We start from the raw sequence: 20,789 nt of genomic DNA on the forward strand, positions 1-20,789 counted from the left end.
AGACTTATCTGTTCATTAACTCTGCTGAAGTAGCATACAGGAAGTTGCGTTTTTAGACTTCAGACTAAAAGTATCACTTCACATCTTGAAATAATGTTTCACATTGCTGTTCCTGGATCCATTTTTTAAAAACAGAAGGCTAGTGTCACCAACAGTACACTACAGATATGACTGTCTTCATTGAATAATTTTTATTAATATATCACCTGAGCTTGTTTAAAGAAACACATAGTAGGGTTTTTTTTTCTTGACTCAATAACCATGAATAATTTGGGTTTTAAATTCATGGCAACCAGCCCTAAAGTAGAACAGATTTTTTGTTTTAAAAAACCCACTAAAAATAGAGATCAAATTCTTTAAATATATTTAATTTATGTAAATGTATATTGCAGCTACTTTAAATTCAGTCAAGTCACTAAGCTCATTAAAACAGTCTTTGATTTTGGGAATTAATGGAGCTTTCCACTGTTGAAGAATTAATTTTTTAGCTATCGAAAAAGCCCAAAGAAATCAACTCCTCTGAAAAGAGGACAATTCAAAGATAGAAGTTTTATCGTTAAGAATGGGAATAATAGGATGATGGATGACATTAACTTGTAACACAAATTCTGTTCTTCGGTATGAATGCATTGTGTCTACACATTTTTAATGTTAACACACGTCTTTTTTAAAAAATGCTATACTTCTTCTAGTAGTTCATTTCAAGATCTCAAGATAGCACTGCATGGGTGTAAATATATTTAAAGAGTTCCATGAAGTTTTAACAGTAGTGTAAAATGAATAGCACCCTATTCTGCTTTATTTGCCACAATGACCGATCCCCGCTTAAAACGGGGGGCGCCCTTTGCGTGGACGCGCGCAGCCCCTAGATCTGGAGTGGCTCCAACAGCATAGGCTTGGCTTTGCCTTCCCTCAGGTGGGATACCTGGAGGTCTCCGCCTACCTCAGTCAGTTGTCCAATCCCACCTGGGGGAAGCGTTGCCAAGAAGACCAGGCCAGGTAGGGGAGGGATTACCTGCCCACACAATAGAGGAGGATCTTACCTGGGAATCCTCACTTAGTCCATCTTCCTCTTTGCGGCGGCGATACCAGGGTTCCCCGTTAAAGGGGTTTCTGAAGGGAGGCTTTGACCATACGCCGAAAGGTCGTCATTGCTCTCCCCTGCAGCGGCGGCGTAACGGGGGCGGCTATCTCTGCTTGAACATATGTTCTCCAGAGCCGGCCCATCCCCCCCCCACACACTGGATAACCCTGATGCTCCCTAGGTCCCCGGCTGGGGACTGGGGAGGGAGAACGCCCAATGCCTGAGCCAAGGTCTACCCACATTTGAAATTTAATAAAGTTGTGGCCAATTTAATCCCATAGCACATTGTCTTGAGTCGTTATTCCACATGACGGGGGGGGGGACTGCGCGGCATCTGGGGACTCCGCCTGTCCACGCAAAACAACAGCCTGGAGTTTGCTTACAATTATGTTTCAATTGGCTACCCTTGACAAGAGCTCCATTTTCAGACATGAGCCCAGGTAGGCTGCTGGAAAGAAAGGCAGGTAGCCAATGACACCTCCCTTCTGCTTATTAAGATTTGTGAAGACTAGCATGATGGTGAGAAAGTTAAAAAGGTGCGTGTTTGTTTATTGAATGTATATCCACCTTTTGACCAGAGTCATTAAAGCACTGATACAGAGGTTTGCACAGTTAGACAAGCAAGAATGCGGTAAATTAGCAAGAGCTATGTGCATGCAACTGTGCAAACCTCTGTATCAGTGCTTTAATCTGGATTGCTCTTTCTGAATTCCATTCTTCCTTATCACACTGGGTATGCCGATGGGTAGTGAGAATAACAAATCCAATGTGTATATCAAAATATATATCAGTCCTGGTCCACCGACAGTGGGCATCTTATCCACCAAGCTCCTGTACCATAGTCCACACATTGCAACACTTTCCTCAGAGCCGTGTAAGCTCATATAACACATAACTTTCTTCCCACAGAGAAACAACTGCTACCTTCTGCCTCATATAGCAAGCTGGGTTCTCAGAGCACACTATAAGATGTGCACCTTTTTATTGGTGGTGGTGAGAAGTGATAAGAGAGAGATTCTCCTCATGCTGTAACCCCCCCCCCCAAAAAAAATCTCCACAAATAACGCCCTCTCATAAGTAACAGGACATTTATGCAACAGAACATCTACAGAAAGAGTGGGGAATTGTTGTACGTCGGAGGGTTGCAAACTGACTTATCCAATCTTCTTGGGGCCACATGTCAGTCAGTCAAAAATCATATACTCACACATATACCTCTTCATTCCAACCATGCAAAAAGACCTAAAGAGGTTGGAAGGTGGCCTGGGAAGGGGCATGGATGGCAGGGAGAGATTCTACCCCATGAGTTGGAAAGCACACCCCCCCCATCAGCAGTTGGGCCCTAAAGCAGGGGTCAGCAAACTTTTTCAGCAGGAGGCTGGTCCACTGTCCCTCAGACCTTGTGGGGGGCCAGACTATATTTTTTTTGGGGGGGGGAATGAATGAATTTCTATACCCCACAAATAACTCAGAGATGAATTTTAAATAAAAGGACACATTCTACTCATGTAAAAACATGCTGATTCGCGGACCGTCTGAGGGCTGAATTTAGAAGGCGATTGGGCCGGATTTGGTCCCCGGGCCTTAGATTGCCTACCAATGCCCTAAAGCATCCAGTCACAATGTAAAAAAAACAAGTCACAATGAATAGGTTGCTATTGGTATTCTGGGATTTTCCTCTTCATCAAATGTAGTGAAACAGAAAACAGTAGTACCCATGATGGTGATGATGTGAAAATGCCAGAAATGCCCACAGACCCGCAAGGAAACCTTCATCCACTCTGAGCAGTCATCATACAACATCCCCCCCCCCCGCAGCAATAGCAGCAGGTGGGGGCAGCCTTTGGGCCTCCAGATGTGGCTGAACTCCCATCAGCCCCAGTAAGCAAAGCCAATGGCCGAGGATGATGGGAGTTGTAGTCTAGCCACATCTGGAGGGACATAGGCTATGATATAGTGTATAAGCATGATGATGGTGACCTGTGTCTGCATGCTAAAAATAAGTGAGCTTAAGTGAGAATAAGTGACTCAAGGCTGAAGCCTGTCTCCTGGAAGGTCCCTTGTTCAACTCCTCCTGAAGTAAGACATTTTTACTGCTTATGGGTATCGCCACACCTTGAGCAACAGCACTTCAGCAAAGAAGCAGCTATAGCTCAGTAGTAAAACTTTTGCTCTACATGCAGACGGTTCGAGGTTCAGTCTTCAAGTTAGGCTTGGTGAAAACCCTCCTGACACCCTCTTCCTGTTAAGTGCAGAAAATGCTGAGCTGGATAGTCTAATGGCTTGGCTTCGTATAAAGCAGCTTCCTTATTTAATTGTTTTACTACCCTCTGCCCAAGAAAAGATTCATGCGTTACACCAGCAGCACGTTCTAACATCTTCAAGATGAGCAGATTGCACGCATCTGCTAGGAACGAGGCAGGTGACCACCGAAGAAACACACACGGATAGCTTGGCACAACTACCGAAAAAGAAACGCAAATCCCCCCTCCCCTCACACAATTAAATAATCAGAGAGACATGTTTAAATTCTAATTAAATAAATTCAGCAGCATATTGTAGACTGAATGTCCATGCATGTAATATATTCTGAAGTTTTTCTTTTTAAGGTAAAGACTATATAATGAATGCTTTTTGTTATTCCTTCTACTATCCATTTAATGATGACTCGGCCCAACTAAACACAATGCCATTGAAAGAGACACATTTAACACGCCTAAACAAGCATGTTCTGTTATATAGCATCCTTTCTCTTTCCCCGCTGTTGAGTTCCATATCTTGTATGTATAGAAAAGTGTTTTCTCTTTTATTTCTTTCTTTCTGGGTAGCAAATAAAACCGAAGACAAAGTTTTGCAACGTTGTTCGCTTCTCTCGAGCAGCTGCAGCAAAAAGGGGAACATTACAACTGGTGATTAAGATCCATTTCTCACTAATCATAACCTTGCAACAAGGTTACTGAATGGGAGTAGAGGAAGGACAGATGGGAATAATTCTGAGTACATGGGCTTTAAAAGGAGAGCTACGACTCCCTTGTAAGACGTTAAGAAATCTCTCTCCCTTTCTCTCTCTCTCTCTCTCTCTCTCTCTCTCTCTCTCTCTCTCTCTGTGTGTGTGTGTGTGTGTGTGTGTGAAATTTGAAACTGTGGCTCTTTTTACACATCTTTTGCCATACAGTGGTACCTCGGGTTAAGAACTTAATTCGTTCTGGAGGTCCGTTCTTAACCTGAAACTGTTCTTAACCTGAGATACCACTTTAGCTAATGGGGCCTCCCACTGCTGCTGTGCCGCTGGAGCACGATTTCTGTTCTCATCCTGAAGCAAAGTTCTTAAGCCGAGGTACTATTTCTGGGTTAGCGGAGTCTGTAACCTGAAGCGTCTGTAACCTGAAGTGTCTGTAACCTGAAGTACCACTGTAATAGGTATGGGGAAACTTCAGCCCTCCAGATGTTGCCAGACTACAACTTCTATCATCCCTGCCACTGGCCATGCTTGCTGGTGCTGCTGGGAGCTGAGGTTCAGCAACATCTAGAGAGCCCACATTTTCCCATCCCTGAGCTATAGTACTAGAAGTGGTCTAAACTGAATACCGCCTCCCCCTTTAATGTTCTACTTGCTGAAATGTACCCAAGGGGAAAAAACAATGGTCACCAGACATATTATTCAGGGCTTTACCCATGAAGCTCATGAGCATTCATCTAAGTGCCCCTCTTATGCCTGATTATCCCTCTGGTTAACTATGGGGCCACATTGCCAGAGGTTGGTGGGACAATGGATGTGTCTCTTATATTTTAAAAGTAGGGTAGAGTCTACCTTTGCAAACTCTCTCTCTCTCTCTCTCTCTCTCTCTCTCTCTCTCTCTCTCTCCATCTCTGCATGCACATCTTTCCATCCAGGCAAGCAAGAAGCATTATTCCAGTTCAAAGACATATTCCAGGCACATAAAAGTACTGCAGGAGGGTGTGGCATGAGGCCAGGGAAGGGTGGTCTCAGGGCAGAGATCTGGGGCCCAGATTTGGAGAGCTGCACTCAGCCCTTGGGCCTGAGGTTAAACACCCCTGCTTTTGCTCTATGCAAGGCATTCCACAACCATGTCACAAGTGGCAGGTCAGTCAGCTGGCAGTCATTCCAAATAATTCATGCTTGTTTGTTTTTCAGATTTCCCCCCTTCTTGTTGGGATGTGTGAGTAGCAGCGCTAATATTTCTGCCTTTCAACTCATGGAAATTTACTTGAAGCTTATCCTATACCTCCAAGGGCTGTGTTCTACGTTGAGGTATGTTGCATGCAGGATAAACACTCTGCAAGGGTTTGAAGTGTAGAGTTCAACTTCCATTCACAGTTAAGGAACAAATTCAGCCCACAGACCACAACAGCTAAAGTCCTACACCAAATAAGTATTCTGCTCATGGACAGAAGTGGGATTCCAGAGCACTTGCTGAAATGTAGGGCACTTTCATTATGCTGCAAATTTACTCTGCTGCTACTCTAATCGTGTTTATTGTTCCAATATAATTGAAATCAGTAGACAAAAAGGAGGTACTCCCCCTCTCCCATTCTGTAATGAAATCATTCCCGAATCCTCCCACCAATGCACAACTCTAGCACATTGCTTAAGGCACATGACGAAATATCCATCTGAGAAAAATTAGCATAGTGCATCCTGGCCAAAACCTTCTCTGGAAACCACCTGGGTTTTTTTACACAAGTACAAAAGATTCCTCTTCTTTGTCTGCTGCTATGATCTGTATTTTCCACATCCAGTTTAATTCTTAACATCTTCATTTGTGTATTGTTTTGCATATGCACACACAAATAAACAAACAGGGGAAAAAAGAGAGACTTGCAACATGTCATGCTGCATCCTACATTTACAGTATCTGATACTCCCAAATTCCTGCATCTCATGACATTCTATACCTAACAACTCTAAGAGATAAAGTTATAGACACTTCTGGTTTTGCAGCCAGCAAAAAGCCCTGCTTTATCTCACCGTCACTGCATCTCCTTATGCTCCGGCTTCAGAATTCGAGAGAGTGACAGATAGATAACAAAAGCAGCAGCAGGATGAGGATTTGCTAACTTCTTACATCTGCTTGGAATGCCCGGCCACTGGGAGCCACAAACAGATACACTTGCAGCTCTGAGCTAGAGTCCACAAAGGAACAGTAGCAGAGAAAATAAGAATTAGTAAGCACAATGTTGCATTTCAGTGAATTCCTTGTTGCAGCAGCACTCTGACAGGAATGCTGTATGTTTCAGAGGTTTAGCAGTAGGACGCAGGCTGCCATCCCATGTGAGCCCCAATGAAGGCAGTGAGACAAGCCTCCACATAAAAATGCGTAGTATTGTATTGCCAATCTCCACTTAAGACAAAAGTAGACCAGTGATAAATCTGGCCTTCAGCTCATCTTCACGCTACAAGTTGTTATTTTTATCAGATGCATCTATATGTGTAAATATTGTACCGCCTTAAAATAAAAATAAAAAATAACAATTTTCAGTTGCAAACCAACTGTTTTCAAGTTGAAATTACTTTTAGATAAATGCCTGGCGGGAATAAATATGTGCTTGGATGTTCTAGCCCAGTTTGTTGGTATTCTTCTTTCAGGCAGCATAATAAAATCAAATGCAGATTCACAGCCATTCAGTCAGCACAGTAAATATTAACAGTTCCAGAAACGGGACATTCACTACCATTTACTCCCCACTGCCTGAGCTGCTCACCACTGTATGTGTACATAGGAACATGAAAAAGCAACCTTATATTAGGCGGTTTTCAACTAAGTTTTATTCAGAGTAGACCCATTGAAATTAATAGAGCTAACTTGGGAATGTTCGTTAATTTCCATGGATGTACTCTGAATATAACTTAGTTGATTGACACTGACTGCCAGCAGCTCTTTCAACTTTCAGGCAAGGAAGCTGGGACCTTCTGCATACAGAGCAGTTGATCTAACATGGAGTTACAGCCCTTTCCCCAAGTATTATGGTACTGCAGTAGACTAGCTATTCTATTACAGCGATTTCCCTAAATTACAGGTGGCAATCTGAAATGGGTTGCAGGGTTTAAAGTCTCACACAGCATGTGCCCAGGGATCTCAGCTACAATTTTTTTCACAGCAGTAGGACCAGGGATGACTCTTAAGAATGTCCATTAAAACCAAGTTCCAAAGTTTCACACCTTCCATATCTTGCCTGCCCAAAACCCATTCATTGCTACTACTATTGCAAACTCAGGCCACCAGTTCTCACTCATCTTGGTCTAAGCAACACCAAAGCTCCCCATTCCTCACCTTCTCAGCTCTTTCTCAAGGTTAGCACATTCCCTTGCAAATCCTCACAAACCCAAAGACCTGTGTCCCTCACCAATCCTGCCAACATAAGCGCCCATGCCACTGTCAGCCTTCTACATCCTTCACTATTCATTGCAAATTCTGACATTAGTAAAGCACACACTCCTTTTTCTATGGCTGTGTTCCAATTAGATTCAATCTGGATGAGGCTGAAGCAGAGGTACACACTAGCACCCACTGGGCTGCTTTGTATAGATTATCTTAGGAGTGCTATGGGTCGCATTAATGAGCCTATGAAGGCCTTATGCTTGTTAGCTCCCTCCTAAATGGAAAATCATTCTGTTGATTCCTTCGGTAGATCTCACTACACAATCGTTCTGTTGGATTATTTTCATTAAGAGTCAAAGCAATGCAGAGACCAGCATATTTTGATAGTGACCTAAACCTCCATACTGCGGAAAAGCACAAATAGAAGTATTTCCACTGCAAGAGGCCCGTATTAATGGGGTTTCTGGTGTGGATGTTAGTGAGTTGGGGTGGGTGGGTTCTGAGCTTGTATAATCACATAATTGCACAAGTTGTCCTCCTCACAGCTGAGAAGGGGAGGGGCAGCTGATAAGCTATTTTGATCATGGCATTACTTCAAAATGCAACTACTGGCTAGTTTGAGTCAGCATTATTATAGGTAAAGGTAAAGGGACCCCTGACCATTAGGTCCAGTCGTGGCTGACTCTGGGGTTGCAGCGCTCATCTCACTTTATTGGCTGAGGGAGCCGGTGTACAGCTTCCGGGTCATGTGGCCAGCATGACTAAGCCACTTCTGGCGAACCAGAGCAGCACACGGAAATGCCGTTTACCTTTCCGCCGGAGCAGTACCTATTTATCTACTTGACTTTGACGTGCTTTCGAACTGCTAGGTTGGCAGAAGCAGGGACCGAGCAACGGGAGCTCACCCTGTTGCAGGGATTCAAACCGCCAACCTTCTGATCGGCAAGTCCTAGGCTCTGTGGTTTAACCCACAGCGCCACCTGTGTCCCTTCAGCATTATTATAGTGGTACCACAATCCTCCCCACCTCATATTGTGCCATTTGACTGTCCCATTCTATCCCCAGACTCTCATTTTTGCACCAATAACTCAAGAAAAATGATCTTCTGTCATTCTCATTCAATAGCCTCTTGTGACACATTTCACATATATTTTGAATATCTATTAAAGGTAATTACAAAAACACAGGAAAACATAACTCCTGCGGTCAAAGTCAGCAAACCCTCCATCATAATTTACCATTGCAAAGTCACCATTTAAATATACTAGGTGACTCATTATATACATATCTTAGCTTGCAATCAGAGAGCAAATTTATTTTTCAGTGCTGAAGGCTAAGTAAAAAGCCCCCCCAACTTCACGCAGCAATAAGTTCTGTAGCAGACCACTTTAGGGTGGCATGGGACTTTTCTGAAACAAAAAAGCTATGCAAAGTCTGCAGCCCATAAAGCATACAGGTCAGCCATTCAAAATAATGAAAGGTACAGTTTAAAGAAGTTTGGCAAAGGTTTCTTGCATTCAACAAAACTCAAAAGACAGAATCAAAATAGAAAATTTGCTTCAAAATACTTCAAATTTCTGTTGTTGAGAAGTAATGGACAAATAAAGTAATTGTTCTTTGGGAACAATTGCTAAGAAAATTTTTCCTGCTGGACTGATCCCACTAAGTTGATGGCCTCATGGCATCAATTCCACATATATGTTAAAGTACTTTAGTAGTTGCACATTCAATCACTTCTTTTAAAATGTCGGGTTTCCAGCGACTAATTAGTGCTTTCCCTTTAAAATACAATATTAAATTATCTTCCACTGTCGGCACTGCCATGCTTTTAAATTTAATCACAGTATCCATGATCTGATATCACTAGGTTACAAAATTCTTTTTAAACAAAATGTTTACACTTTAAGCAGTTTTAATGAAATACTGTTTCATTCTCTTTGGTAGTTAATGATTCTATCAGGTTACCGTACCTCATTAACATTAACGATCATATTACTGTGATGTGAATTTATACATAAATGTATTTTTGGTTAAGTTCAATAGCTACATGCTATGGTAGTGGCAAGGATGCATATTCTAGTCTGCATTTTAAGCTGTGTGATGTACAGAATGTCTAAGGCGCCTATGAACATTCCAGTTCGCATTTTGAACACTGTAAACTGGGGTTGACAACTTCTTTTGCCGTGGACAGCAAAATCACTGCAAGTAATGTGTGTCAGTTCTTTTTTTCCAGACAAGCATGTACAATGTGACCAAAAACTGCTACAAAATACCTTTCAATCAAAACAAACACTTAAAAAAATATTAGTGATAACAGTATCCTGTTTATTTATTAATTAAATTTAATCTGCCCATGACTTTTGAAGGAATTTTTGAGGAAAAAACCCCTGAAATGGTTAAGGGAAACTGCTAAAGCAGATTCATCTGCCTCTCCCTCCTCACTGGTCTAGCTTGTCTAACCCCTTAAAACCAAATGCACGTGTGTCTCCTTTATAAAAGGACAGTATTTTGTTGAAAAATTATTTTATTAGCTACAACCCACCTACAAATTTCTCTGTACAATAGGTAATGAGAAAGGAATATGGAATTGGAGCAATAAAATCAAAGAGATGAAGAATTTATTTTGGAAATCATCATCCCCGATCTTCTTGGCATTATCTAGCCAAACTAAGTAACATATCCACAGTAGGATTCCAAGCATGTTTTAGCCCGAAGTAACAACCACAAGTTCAATGGGACTTACTTCATAGTAAATTGTGCTTAGGGCTTCAGAATTAAACCCACTGTTTGGCTCCGGAGGTTCTCCACCACCAGAAGCAAAAACGTTGTCATTCTGGGAGTCCACAGTGTTAACATGGACATGAAGACTTGGCCTTCTAAAATGTGGTTTAGGGTAGCAAAACCAAAGGAGAAACAGGACCACCCAAATCCTCACTCTGATGTGACTGTTTAGACCACATTGGGCTTCCTTTTTAAATCAGGAAGTTCTCTTGCTGTCACCAATTGTGCAGAAACAACTTTGTCCATTTCACTATCCGGAACAAAAATCTGCTTTTCATCAAAACTGAAGCAGTTATTGCAGTTGCATTGTCTTTAACTGCGCTGATAGTTTATATTTTCAGACAATTAAAATTAAGAAAACATTCACAATAGCTACATCATTTCACTGTTAAAAGGCATCATTTCCTGAGGATTGTTTGATCTGCTAACTTTGCTTCTATAGAAGTTGTCTCTAAGCAATTAGTCCTCTCAGCCCTTTGTACAAAGTCTTTCCTCTTTAAACAGGTATTGATTGAATATTTAAAAGCAAATACTGCAGTTTAACCCAGGCAATAGTTGCATACCGCAAGCGGCACTCATCCTGCTACGTTTACAAACTCAGCCACTGTCTTTAACTGAGTTTATCGCACTCTACATCTCTGGCTTAAAGTACTAAAAGATAAAAAATTAAAACATATATTAGATAGATTCCTAGGCCAGCATATAAATTTAGCATTGACTTCAATCATATTGCAAATAATAGGGTCAACTGAATGCTGTCAGCAACCAACATTAAACACTGGTAATATTAGCCCCTCTCTGCCCCACTGAGAAATAAAGCAACATTTCACATATAACTATCTTTTCTTTTTGTTATCTTTTTTAACTGCAGAGGAGGGAGCACACATTTAACTCATTCCCTGATCACATTTTTCTCCATTTCAAATCATTGTCCAAGTGTCGTTTTCTCTAAAAGGTTTGCTTCAAGTGTTAGTTTAATCACACTTGAACTTCATTGTTTTGCTTGCTGTAAATTTTCCACTCCCAAAGTAATTTTTTGTTGTTGTCAAAATAAGCATTGGGGCATAGCGAAGTGAGTGAGCATGTAACATATAGTTTACTCTTTATATTCTGGCATGCCCACATAGCTGGGTCTGCCAAAACAACTGTTTATTCTAAAGGTAGCGTCAATTCTTTTGTAACATCTCCACCACAAAGAATTTTTTAGAACAAGTTCCAGAGCTCAGAGCTCTACAGTGGTCTTAATTTATCAGATATAATCCGGGAATTGCTATAGACAGAACTTGCCAACATCAGCGGAGGGTGTAAGTCTGACATACCCAGAATGTCACCAGAGTACCAAGGCAGTACCACACATGGCTCTGTTGCCTACAAGAAAACTCTTTAGCTCTTTTTCATTAGGCAATTATTCCTTGCTGTTTGTCAGGACCTGCCAGGAATAGCACTGGGAACCTTCATTTCTGCATGGCTGCCCTGTGTGGTCTGCTACCCAACCTTCCTGGCAACGGTGTTCTCAGGTCCCAGACTTGTTCCTTAGATCCATGTTGGCCGTTGGGTCCTCCGGGACATGAAAGACTATGAAGGCTTCCTGTTTTGACTTCCTGAACAAGATCTTCCTTGCTCTGGTGTATTCCTGTGCATTCTTCAGCTCCGATTCCCACTATGGTCTCTCTGAGCTAACTCCTTGGCTCAGCTCCTAGTTCCCAGCCTCCTCTGACAGCTGACTCTGTTGTGACACTGTGATACAGTGGTGTCCAGCCTGTGGCCTATGCAGTCCCTTCCATTTCCTGTTCTTTATTCCCATCCTTCAAATCCTTCCTTGACAGTGATGTGACAGAACATGGGCACTGGCTTAAATCATTCTGGCATACCAAGATGTCCTCATTCATTCGGCACTGATGTCCTGAATTGCTATGATAGCTTTATGGACAGGGGGAACCTGTAGGAACTGGGGGAGAGGGTCAAGACTTATGGATGTAAGAGATGGAGCACGGTAGAAATAACTAAATCTCTTAACTGCAGCAGCAGTGCATTTACTGATTCCAATCCAGCCCACATACTTTACTCTTAGTTGCAGAGCCGCTACTATGATCTCGTTTAGAAAGAAATTATACATTTGTCTTTAAGGACTCTCACCCACCCCACTCCTTGCCACAATAGTTTACAAGATCTTCTAGGCACACTTGCTTAACAGGATTGCCCAATAAAATCCAGGTCCTTCTTTAATGCAATGTACGCAAGCATTAAAAGTTGCCTTCTGTTTTCCAGGAAAAAGAAAAGCATGTCTTTTCATGGGAAAGTTTGCAATCTGTTTTGCTTGTTTGCTTTCCTGGCTAAAGGGTGAAAACCTCTCATGTATTTTGACATTTCCAGCATGTACATATTTAACTAACCATTTGGGAATTGCCACAAATGCCTTACTAGGGAATGCTTCAACACAGTTTATCATATGCTACGCCATTTCCTGCTGGAAGGACAGGTGAGCCAAAAAGAGTGTAACATCCCCCCCCCCAAAACCTACTCAGTTCTATAGCACCTTTCTGGAGTAACTTGGAGTACACACTCATGTGAACATGCACGTACACTTACTAATCTGTTGTCTACCGGGATGTTACATTTCATGCATTCTTATACATTCAGTGCAGCTTGCAGTATACCCCCTCCTCTGAAGAAAAGACATTTCCAGGTGCAATCCTCTGCACAATCAATCTATTTAAATTCCACTGGCTCCAGAGAAATTTAAACAGCCTAACTATGTGCAGGATTGCAGCCAAAGTATCCTGTGGCACCTGAGCAACTGATAAATAGTAGCCCAAGAGCTCACATCAAGAGCCTAATTCATTAGATGCCTTTGTTAAAACCACTTAACTTGATAGCAAGAATCTGTAAGGTGACAAATGAGCCATAGTCCCATCACAAATGACATGAATAAGTGGCAGATTCCAGAATTGTTCTTTTTCTACTGCACAGACATTTGAAATACAGCTAATTGTGTGGCAGCATTTTAGCCTAAAGATTTGCCACACTTGATAAAAAATAATAATAACAAATTTCAGCATGTCAGCAAGAACTACACACCCAGAAAATTGTTTTAATTAATCGTTATATGAAATTGAGTGTATATGAACACACATCTTCAGCTGTGGGTTGTAGTGGGAGGGTGGGAACCAGTTTCTTTCAGATGCTTTTAGTCTATAGTGTAAATTCTAGACAGAATGAGGCTAAGTGTCTTATCACCTCTATATTTGCAGTCTAGGCCATAAACCACATTTATGGCACCTTATGGCATCTTGGTCTTGTGTCAGAAAGAAAATACAGTTCATTGCTGAGGATGTTCATATCCCAATACTTTCTCCAAAAGTTGAGATTTGTGAAAAATGGTTTAATGCCACCTAAACAGACTTTCACGATTACATACACACACACAACAAAAACACTGCTGGTGACCCATAAAAGACCATCTCACAACTTTTTGTTATAACAATAAGAAAAAGTTGCTAAATTAAGTAAGTTTCTCCCTTCCTAATACACCCCTCTACTGCTAGATGATATTCACTTCATTAAGTTATTCAGAATCCATTGCGACCACACAAAACAGGGGAAAACTAAGAGATTTTTGTTTGGTGGCTGAGCCCCCACTGAAAATAATCACTACCAGAGATATTTACAGATTGAAATCATAATCTGTACGCTGAAAATGCTGCTTACCAACACAGACATATCCAGATTTTATAAAAAACATGTAACACAAACATAAACCAGAGCAGTTGTGAGCTTCCACTCTATTCTTGACACTTGAGAGTAAGTTGAAAGAATACATTTAATTCCCAGCAGCATCTACACATTCTATTATTAAACTTTATTATTAATAATGCTTCATGAAGTATAACAACATGCCTTAAAACAGTTTCTTGCCACTTAAACTTCTACTTTATAGTGCTATGAAACGCTCAGGGTAGGTTAAACGCTCTATTACACTGTTTATATATTTTTGCAGCCTCAAAGTAAGACGGCAATCTTGCCACTGTTCATTTTCAATGCTTACACACTCCAGTCCACAATCTAGTTAAACCAGAGTGCTTTGATTTAAGTTGACTGGCACCCTAGTCCTAACACATCATTTAAAAACAAATCCCACTAGTTTTAGAAGAGCTTTATTTCCAAGTAAACATGCTTAGGGACATAGCTTTGGGTGAGTCCCTTCTCTCTAGTGACTGGCTCTTCATCTCTATAAGCATTTATTTTAAGCCCCACTGATTTCAGTGGAACTTACTTCCAAGTAAGTGTGCTTAGGATCACCGTCCAAATCAGCTTATTAACATGTACTGCACCTTAACCAAGCAATGAATCCTACAAATAAGGTCATGTGAAATGAAAAGGTGGGGGCGGGGAGGATGAGGGCAAGAGAGAAACACATAGGAAATGAAATTTCCTATATGACAAATAGGGGGAAATCTATAGCTAAATGAGTGTTTTATTTTAAATTCTAAAAATACAAACCACCACTAAAAAAAAATCAGTATTAATTTTAGAGATCACCTTTACCTCTGCCAAAGGCAATGGAATGGTATGTTTACATTTATGGCTGACTCATTGGGGTCACACCGCGTAAGACACCAAGAGGTATCCATTGGGTTTTATCAGGTTTTAATAAAAGGGGAGAAACTAGACAATTAGTCAGCTAGAACGTTCAGTGCTTCCAAAGTTTAATTCAAAAAATATTAGTTAACCCTCCAGAGATCCAAATACAAAAAACACAACTGAGTATTCCATTCTAAAAGATATCCAAAAGTTTCCGGGAGGAAGAGAGTTTAAAAGCCTTGCACACATAAAAAATAAATAAATTATAAACTGAGGAAAATAGCTGCCATCCTGAAATTATTCAATAGCAATCTCCATGATTCCAACAGAAACCCTCCAAAATAAACTTGTTAGAGGATTCACTGTGCCTTTACGTTGCATTTTGCTATAGAGGTACAGTAAGAAATAGGTGTAGTCTCTGACTTTCTGAACGATTACTTGGGAAGAAGGTTCATATAACCAGGTAGTGCATTTACATAAAACTTTACGGTTCTATCGTAATTGCACAGCCACTGAGCTCTCAAAGCATTAGAATACCATTAAGCTGCAATTTTTGAATGATCACATTGCAATCCCCCCTCCATTTTTTTTTTAAAAATGATTTCCCCATGCTTCCAATTGCACTTAACAATGACTAAGCAATCATGCTATAGTAGCCCTTATGTAATAAATAACCAATTGAAAATGAAGTGTGTCTTGCCACGCAGCAGCAATCAGCTTTTATCTCTGTCCAATCAAGTTGACATCTGAACTGCCTAATCCTCCTTTTGTAAGGCACATAAGACTTTGTTGTCACTGTTGGTTTTGTGAATTGTCTCTATAAGCTGCTCTGATTTCCTAAAGATGACAAATCCCAGCGAACAGCCAAGCTCTACTGCACTGCAGTCAATGCGACAGTTGAGATTAAGGTACAGAACTGAAGATACTGGGATTTAATCACCTGTCCGCATGTAACATATTGACCGTCAGCTCTCAGGAGATTAACTTAAATCTGTTCAGAGCAGCAAACCAATTACTATATTCAAAAAGCAAGGGGATGTGCCTGAATATCTGCAGATTTCACTTGCAACTTCTGCAGTCTGCGTCAACTAGTTCTAAAGTATATACGTTGTACTTTACAAACATAAATGCTGCAGACCTATGCCATCAGTCATTTAAAGCCACAACTTGCTACACTTCAGTTAGTTAACAAACTTTTTAGCAAGATGTATACTTTTTCTGAATTTCATTTATAACATTTAACTTGCCGGGTAGCCAGGAACGTACATTTACATAAAACTTGAATTTAACATGGGGAAAGAACCCACATTACACAAAATACAACATGATGTGTAGAAATGATGAAGATACTATTTTTATTTCCATGAATAGAACTTTGTGAACCTCATATAGAAATAATCAGAGAGTTTAAAACCACTCAGATCCATGTTATTCTAATTTTGGTTAGGCTACATAGCTAAGAAGTTGGTCTATGTCCAACAGGTTAAAGTCTGAAAGTTATTAAAGTGATCATTCTCTCTGGCATCTGACATGAAATCATGACTTGCTGAAAACATTTAAAAGGCTGCTTGTCTTGTAGAGATAGTATGCCCTTGATTAGTGTGTCAAACTTCTGAAAAATTTACTTCTTACAAATAAGACATTTTAAAAGCAAAATAATTGTGAACAAATTCTATTAAATACAACAACACTGGCAAATAACTTTCCTTTAGAAGCAAGTTCCATAGATTTCAACAGAACTTACAACTTAGTAAATGCGTTTTGGAGTGCGGTGTTACCCATTTTTATCCACGTAATAAATGGAAAATATAGAACTTAATTAGTTTTCAGTTCAGAACTGGTAACTCCTAAGAGTAACTTAATATTTTTAAATCACAAGACAAAAATATTTTTACATCTTTGAATATATGCTTTAGGTATATAAATGTATATAGTTTAGGTATATTAAGACAGGTACCTGCTTACATGATGGTTTATGAAAAGTCAGCCATCTGCCGTATTATCATAAGAATTTATCAACATGTGAGTTATTTGCCTACAACTTCTTTTCCAAGTAAACATCCTTACCATGAGGGTACAACATTGTCATTATTACACACATTAAGGATTCCAGAACAGGCAACCCAAACAAGTAACTTTAACTGCATTCTGTACAATATTTGTAATGCAACCCCAGGTACACATTTCTGAGACAACCTCACTATAGGTGCAGTGTTTATAATTTAGCACACTTTAGAGAAAAGCGAAACTCATATATTCCAACTATATGCAGTTATCAGCAAGGATAAAATGGCTATCTAATCATTTATGTCATATTTGGAACCTGTCAAAAAGAGATTTCTTTCTGTTTGTCAGCTTCATTTTACTCATTCCTATGAGTTGTCTATTGTCACCCAAGCAGTTTTGTGAAATCTAACTCATAGAAAGATGTGCAGGATCAAATCATAGAACTGCCCCCCCGAAACTAATATCATAACATACAATAACAATTCATATACGTATGTTTTGCTAGATTGCAGGCAATGCTTTCCAAATCTTGAGGATTTTAGCTAGTGAAATATATTCCAGTGCTTCCAGTGGCACTGAGTAATCTTGTATAATATTAAGAATAGATACAATGCGCACTGAAGCATAGGGGGGACATATAAATGCTTCAAAAGATGCTCATTTTATTGACTATAACTTCCTTAAAACATAAGTAACACATTATGATAAAAAGATTCCTTGAACCTTATTTAGGACTGAAGTAGCATCCTGAAATTACTCTGTAAAAAATAGGTCTTGGTTCACAGGTGATTATATTCCTATGCCCTGCCTCTATTATGCCTTAGGGTTTAGCATTATTATATTACATATAAATATGTATACTCTATAACGACAATGCCACTGCTAAGTGCCACTGGGAAAGGGGAAAAAAACCAGGCTTCACATATCTGTCTAATGTAATTGGCCAACTGGACACTTTTATATCCTCTAGTAAAGCAAATGTAAGGTACTGATATATATTTAAGACAATGGCCTTCATGTTTCATTTTATATATGCTACTAAAAAGCATTTTGTCTTGAGCTAGGAATCTATAGACCACCACTGAAATATTGGCTGAATGCCCTTCTTCCGCTTAATCATCTTAAAACAGTAGCAGGTATGAGGTGCGTACCATAAGCATTTAATTCTAAAAGACCTATCTTGGTTACTCTAAAGATGAGACACTACAAGCTTGGCCAGTTACATAAATATGAAAACAACAAGTTCTACAATTCAGACCAACAGCATTATTAAAGTAACACTATTCTCACATGCTCTCCCAAGTCAAGTCTATTGAGCTACTCCAAAATATAACTATTTTCAAATAATGAAACACTATCTTCTATAGATTTCCCTTCCTCCTCCACACAAAACTAAAACCGAGTGAAAATTAGATAAATAATGAAGTTAGACAGCTTGCCAGGGAGCAATCTAGCTTTGCTTAACTTACAGCTAAAGTTGGAAAGGCTGGAGAGAGAGAGAGAGAGAGAGAGAGAGAGAGAGAGAGAGAGAGAGACCTTTCCCCATTCGGATCTCCCAGATTCCCCCATCTCAAAGCAAAGTGTGCAAATGAAAAAGATGCTCTGGGATGGATGCTGTGTCGAAAACTGAGGCATTAAAACAAAAGTGATGTGCTGCACACAGCCGAGTTGAAAAGGCCATTTGCACTTATGCCAGCTTATTTCTTCACTGCACTGTTTGATAACTCGCAGGGCAAGTACTCCAAGGTCAGACAAACAAACCTGAGTGCACTTCACAATATCAAAACACACCAATGACGTGAACTAACTTCATGAAAGTTTAAATACTCATGCAGCTGATGGAGGATGGGGAGGGGAGGGGGGAGAGAAGAGACACAATTTCTCTGCAACTTTTAACTATGTTGGATTTGAGTGCAAAGTTACTTTAAAGCCACCCGATTACGCTATGTCTGCGCCACGCACGTTCCCAGTACATGCTAAGCCTCCTGCCATACAAAACATTGCAAAGCCTCCACGAGGGGCTGAAGGAGCAAGTCTATGCTACTTCGCGATGAAATCGCACGTGTACTTACATTGCAAAGGGCTGGATGATCAGGCTAGTCCTTGAGATATTTCCCCCTTCTTGGGAGCAACCGAGGGAGAAGAAGAGACAAGAGACCGAGGAGAGTGGTGGGGAGGAGGAGGAGGAGGAGGAGGAGGAGGAAACAGGGGTGGGGGGAGCCGTTAGTTCTTCCAGCCTTGTAAGATGTTCACCACCTGGTTCAACATGCAGCCTCCTTTAACCGCACATACGCGCGCGCGCAACGCACACGCGCGCACACACACAACCTTGCAAAGCAATCCAATGAGCAGCCAGCAGCTCTCTGGCGATGGTGGCGGCGTGTGTGTGTGTGTGTGTGTGTATCTGAGGATTCAGGAGGCGAAAGTGCCCGTGCTGCTGGCCGGATTAAAAGTAAGCAGGAATCGTCCTGAGAGCGTCTAGGAAGGAAGTGACAGGAGGCGAGTGGGGGAAAAGAACAGCTCACAGGCTTTGTAACATCACGGATGGAGGAGAGAGAGAGAGAGAGAGAGAGAGAGAGAGAGAGAGAGATAGAGAGAGGGAGGCAGGGAAAGGAAGCTTCACAACTACACGCCCGGCGAAGCTTCTCTTGCTTGTGTCCTCCCCTCCTCCTCCTCCCTTCTTCTTCTTCCTCCTCCTCCTCTTCTTCTCCCCTCTCTCTCCCACAATCCCAAACGAATGACTCTCTCCTGCCGAGCTGGAGAAATAATCAGTTTCACTCTTGAAAAAAGGGGGCGGGATCACAGCCCGAAAGCGTTTTAATAAAACAAACACAGTGAGAGTGAGGCGAGAGACCAGCTAGGAGTCTAGAAGGGGAGGAAGAGGCGATGGCAAAGCGCTCTCGCTCTCTCTTTCTCTCTCGCCCCTCTCTAGTCTCAACGAGATTGATAAATTACTCCACTACCCTACTTTAATTATGTATATGGTATGCAGAATAAATCACCCAACATCAGGCACCTCAATCAAGCACTTTTTAAATGATAATTGCATCTTGGCTGAATCAATCTTGCCATGCCTGACATTTTGCTAATTTTAGTTTTTTACCACGGGGGGGGGGGCAGGGAGAGAGCGCGCGCAATAGTGGTGGGGGGGGGAAACGTCTTGGTTAGTGGATATGGGGAGTCGAAGGACTTGGCATATGCCACGGAACAAGCTTTGATGACAATCCTTATTATTATTACTATTATTATTATTCACGAGCAAAGCGATCGCGCGGCAGAGATGCGGAGAACACTGCCCGGCAGATGCCGGTCCCCCTCCTGATCAGGTCTGTCTGTGCCCCCAAAAGATATTGGACAGGGGCGGGTGGGGGCGAAGAGGAGAGGGCGCGCGAGATCGTGGTTGGAGTCGTCTGTGCCAGCGAAGTGGTCTCGGCCAGAGGCGACCCCGGCAGCTCCCCAGGCGCGCGTGGATTGGGAAGTTAAGAGGGAGGGAGGAAAGGAAGGAAGGAAGGAAGGAAGGAAGGAAGGAAGGAAGGAAGGAAGGAGGGAGGGAGGGAGCCCGGAGGTCCCCAGGGGCAACACTTCTTTTTTAAACCGGTGGTCGGTGGGTTGGCTGGCCGGGATGGGATGGATGTGGAGCCAGGAGGGCGAGGGGACGGAGCTGGGGTGGGGGAGCTGCTTAAATGCTTAGGAAGCGTGGCGTCTTCGTTTGCCCATTGAGATGAGGCTAAAGCAGGGAATCGACCGGCAGATAAACGCGAGGTGCGTGTCCGGATGGGCTCCGATCCGAGCCCTCCGGCTCAACGGGATAGCAGATCGGAGGAGCGGCTAGGTTCTCGGAGGAAGCAGCAGAGGGAGTCCCGCTTGCACTGCAAGGGAAAGTCCGCCGCTAGCGGCGGCAGCACCATCTCGTCGACATTGGAGGCGGCAGCGCTCGCTCCACGCTGTCCAGCCAGCCTAACTTTCCAACGTGCTCTGAAAACATTGCTCTGCCC

The 20,789-nt window shown here is 41.7% G+C and overlaps 1 protein-coding gene across 12 annotated transcripts in view; it reads right to left on the reverse strand.

The window, feature by feature from the left end:
* Positions 1-20,789, reverse strand: part of MEF2C (myocyte enhancer factor 2C) — a 170,559-nt gene that overhangs the window by 127,351 nt on the left and 22,419 nt on the right. For 2 of the 12 annotated variants that reach the window (XM_053409313.1, XM_053409310.1), the window contains exon 1: positions 18,867-19,488. The exons of 9 other annotated variants lie outside the window; for them this stretch is intronic. The gene's annotated coding sequence lies outside the window, so the exon portion shown is untranslated. Of the gene's footprint in view, positions 1-18,866; positions 19,494-20,789 lie in introns of those variants that run through there. One more of the 12 variants, XM_053409324.1, reaches the window with a different exon arrangement.

This window comes from Podarcis raffonei, chromosome 11 (assembly GCF_027172205.1).
Source record: "Podarcis raffonei isolate rPodRaf1 chromosome 11, rPodRaf1.pri, whole genome shotgun sequence".
NCBI lineage: Eukaryota > Metazoa > Chordata > Lepidosauria > Squamata > Lacertidae > Podarcis > Podarcis raffonei.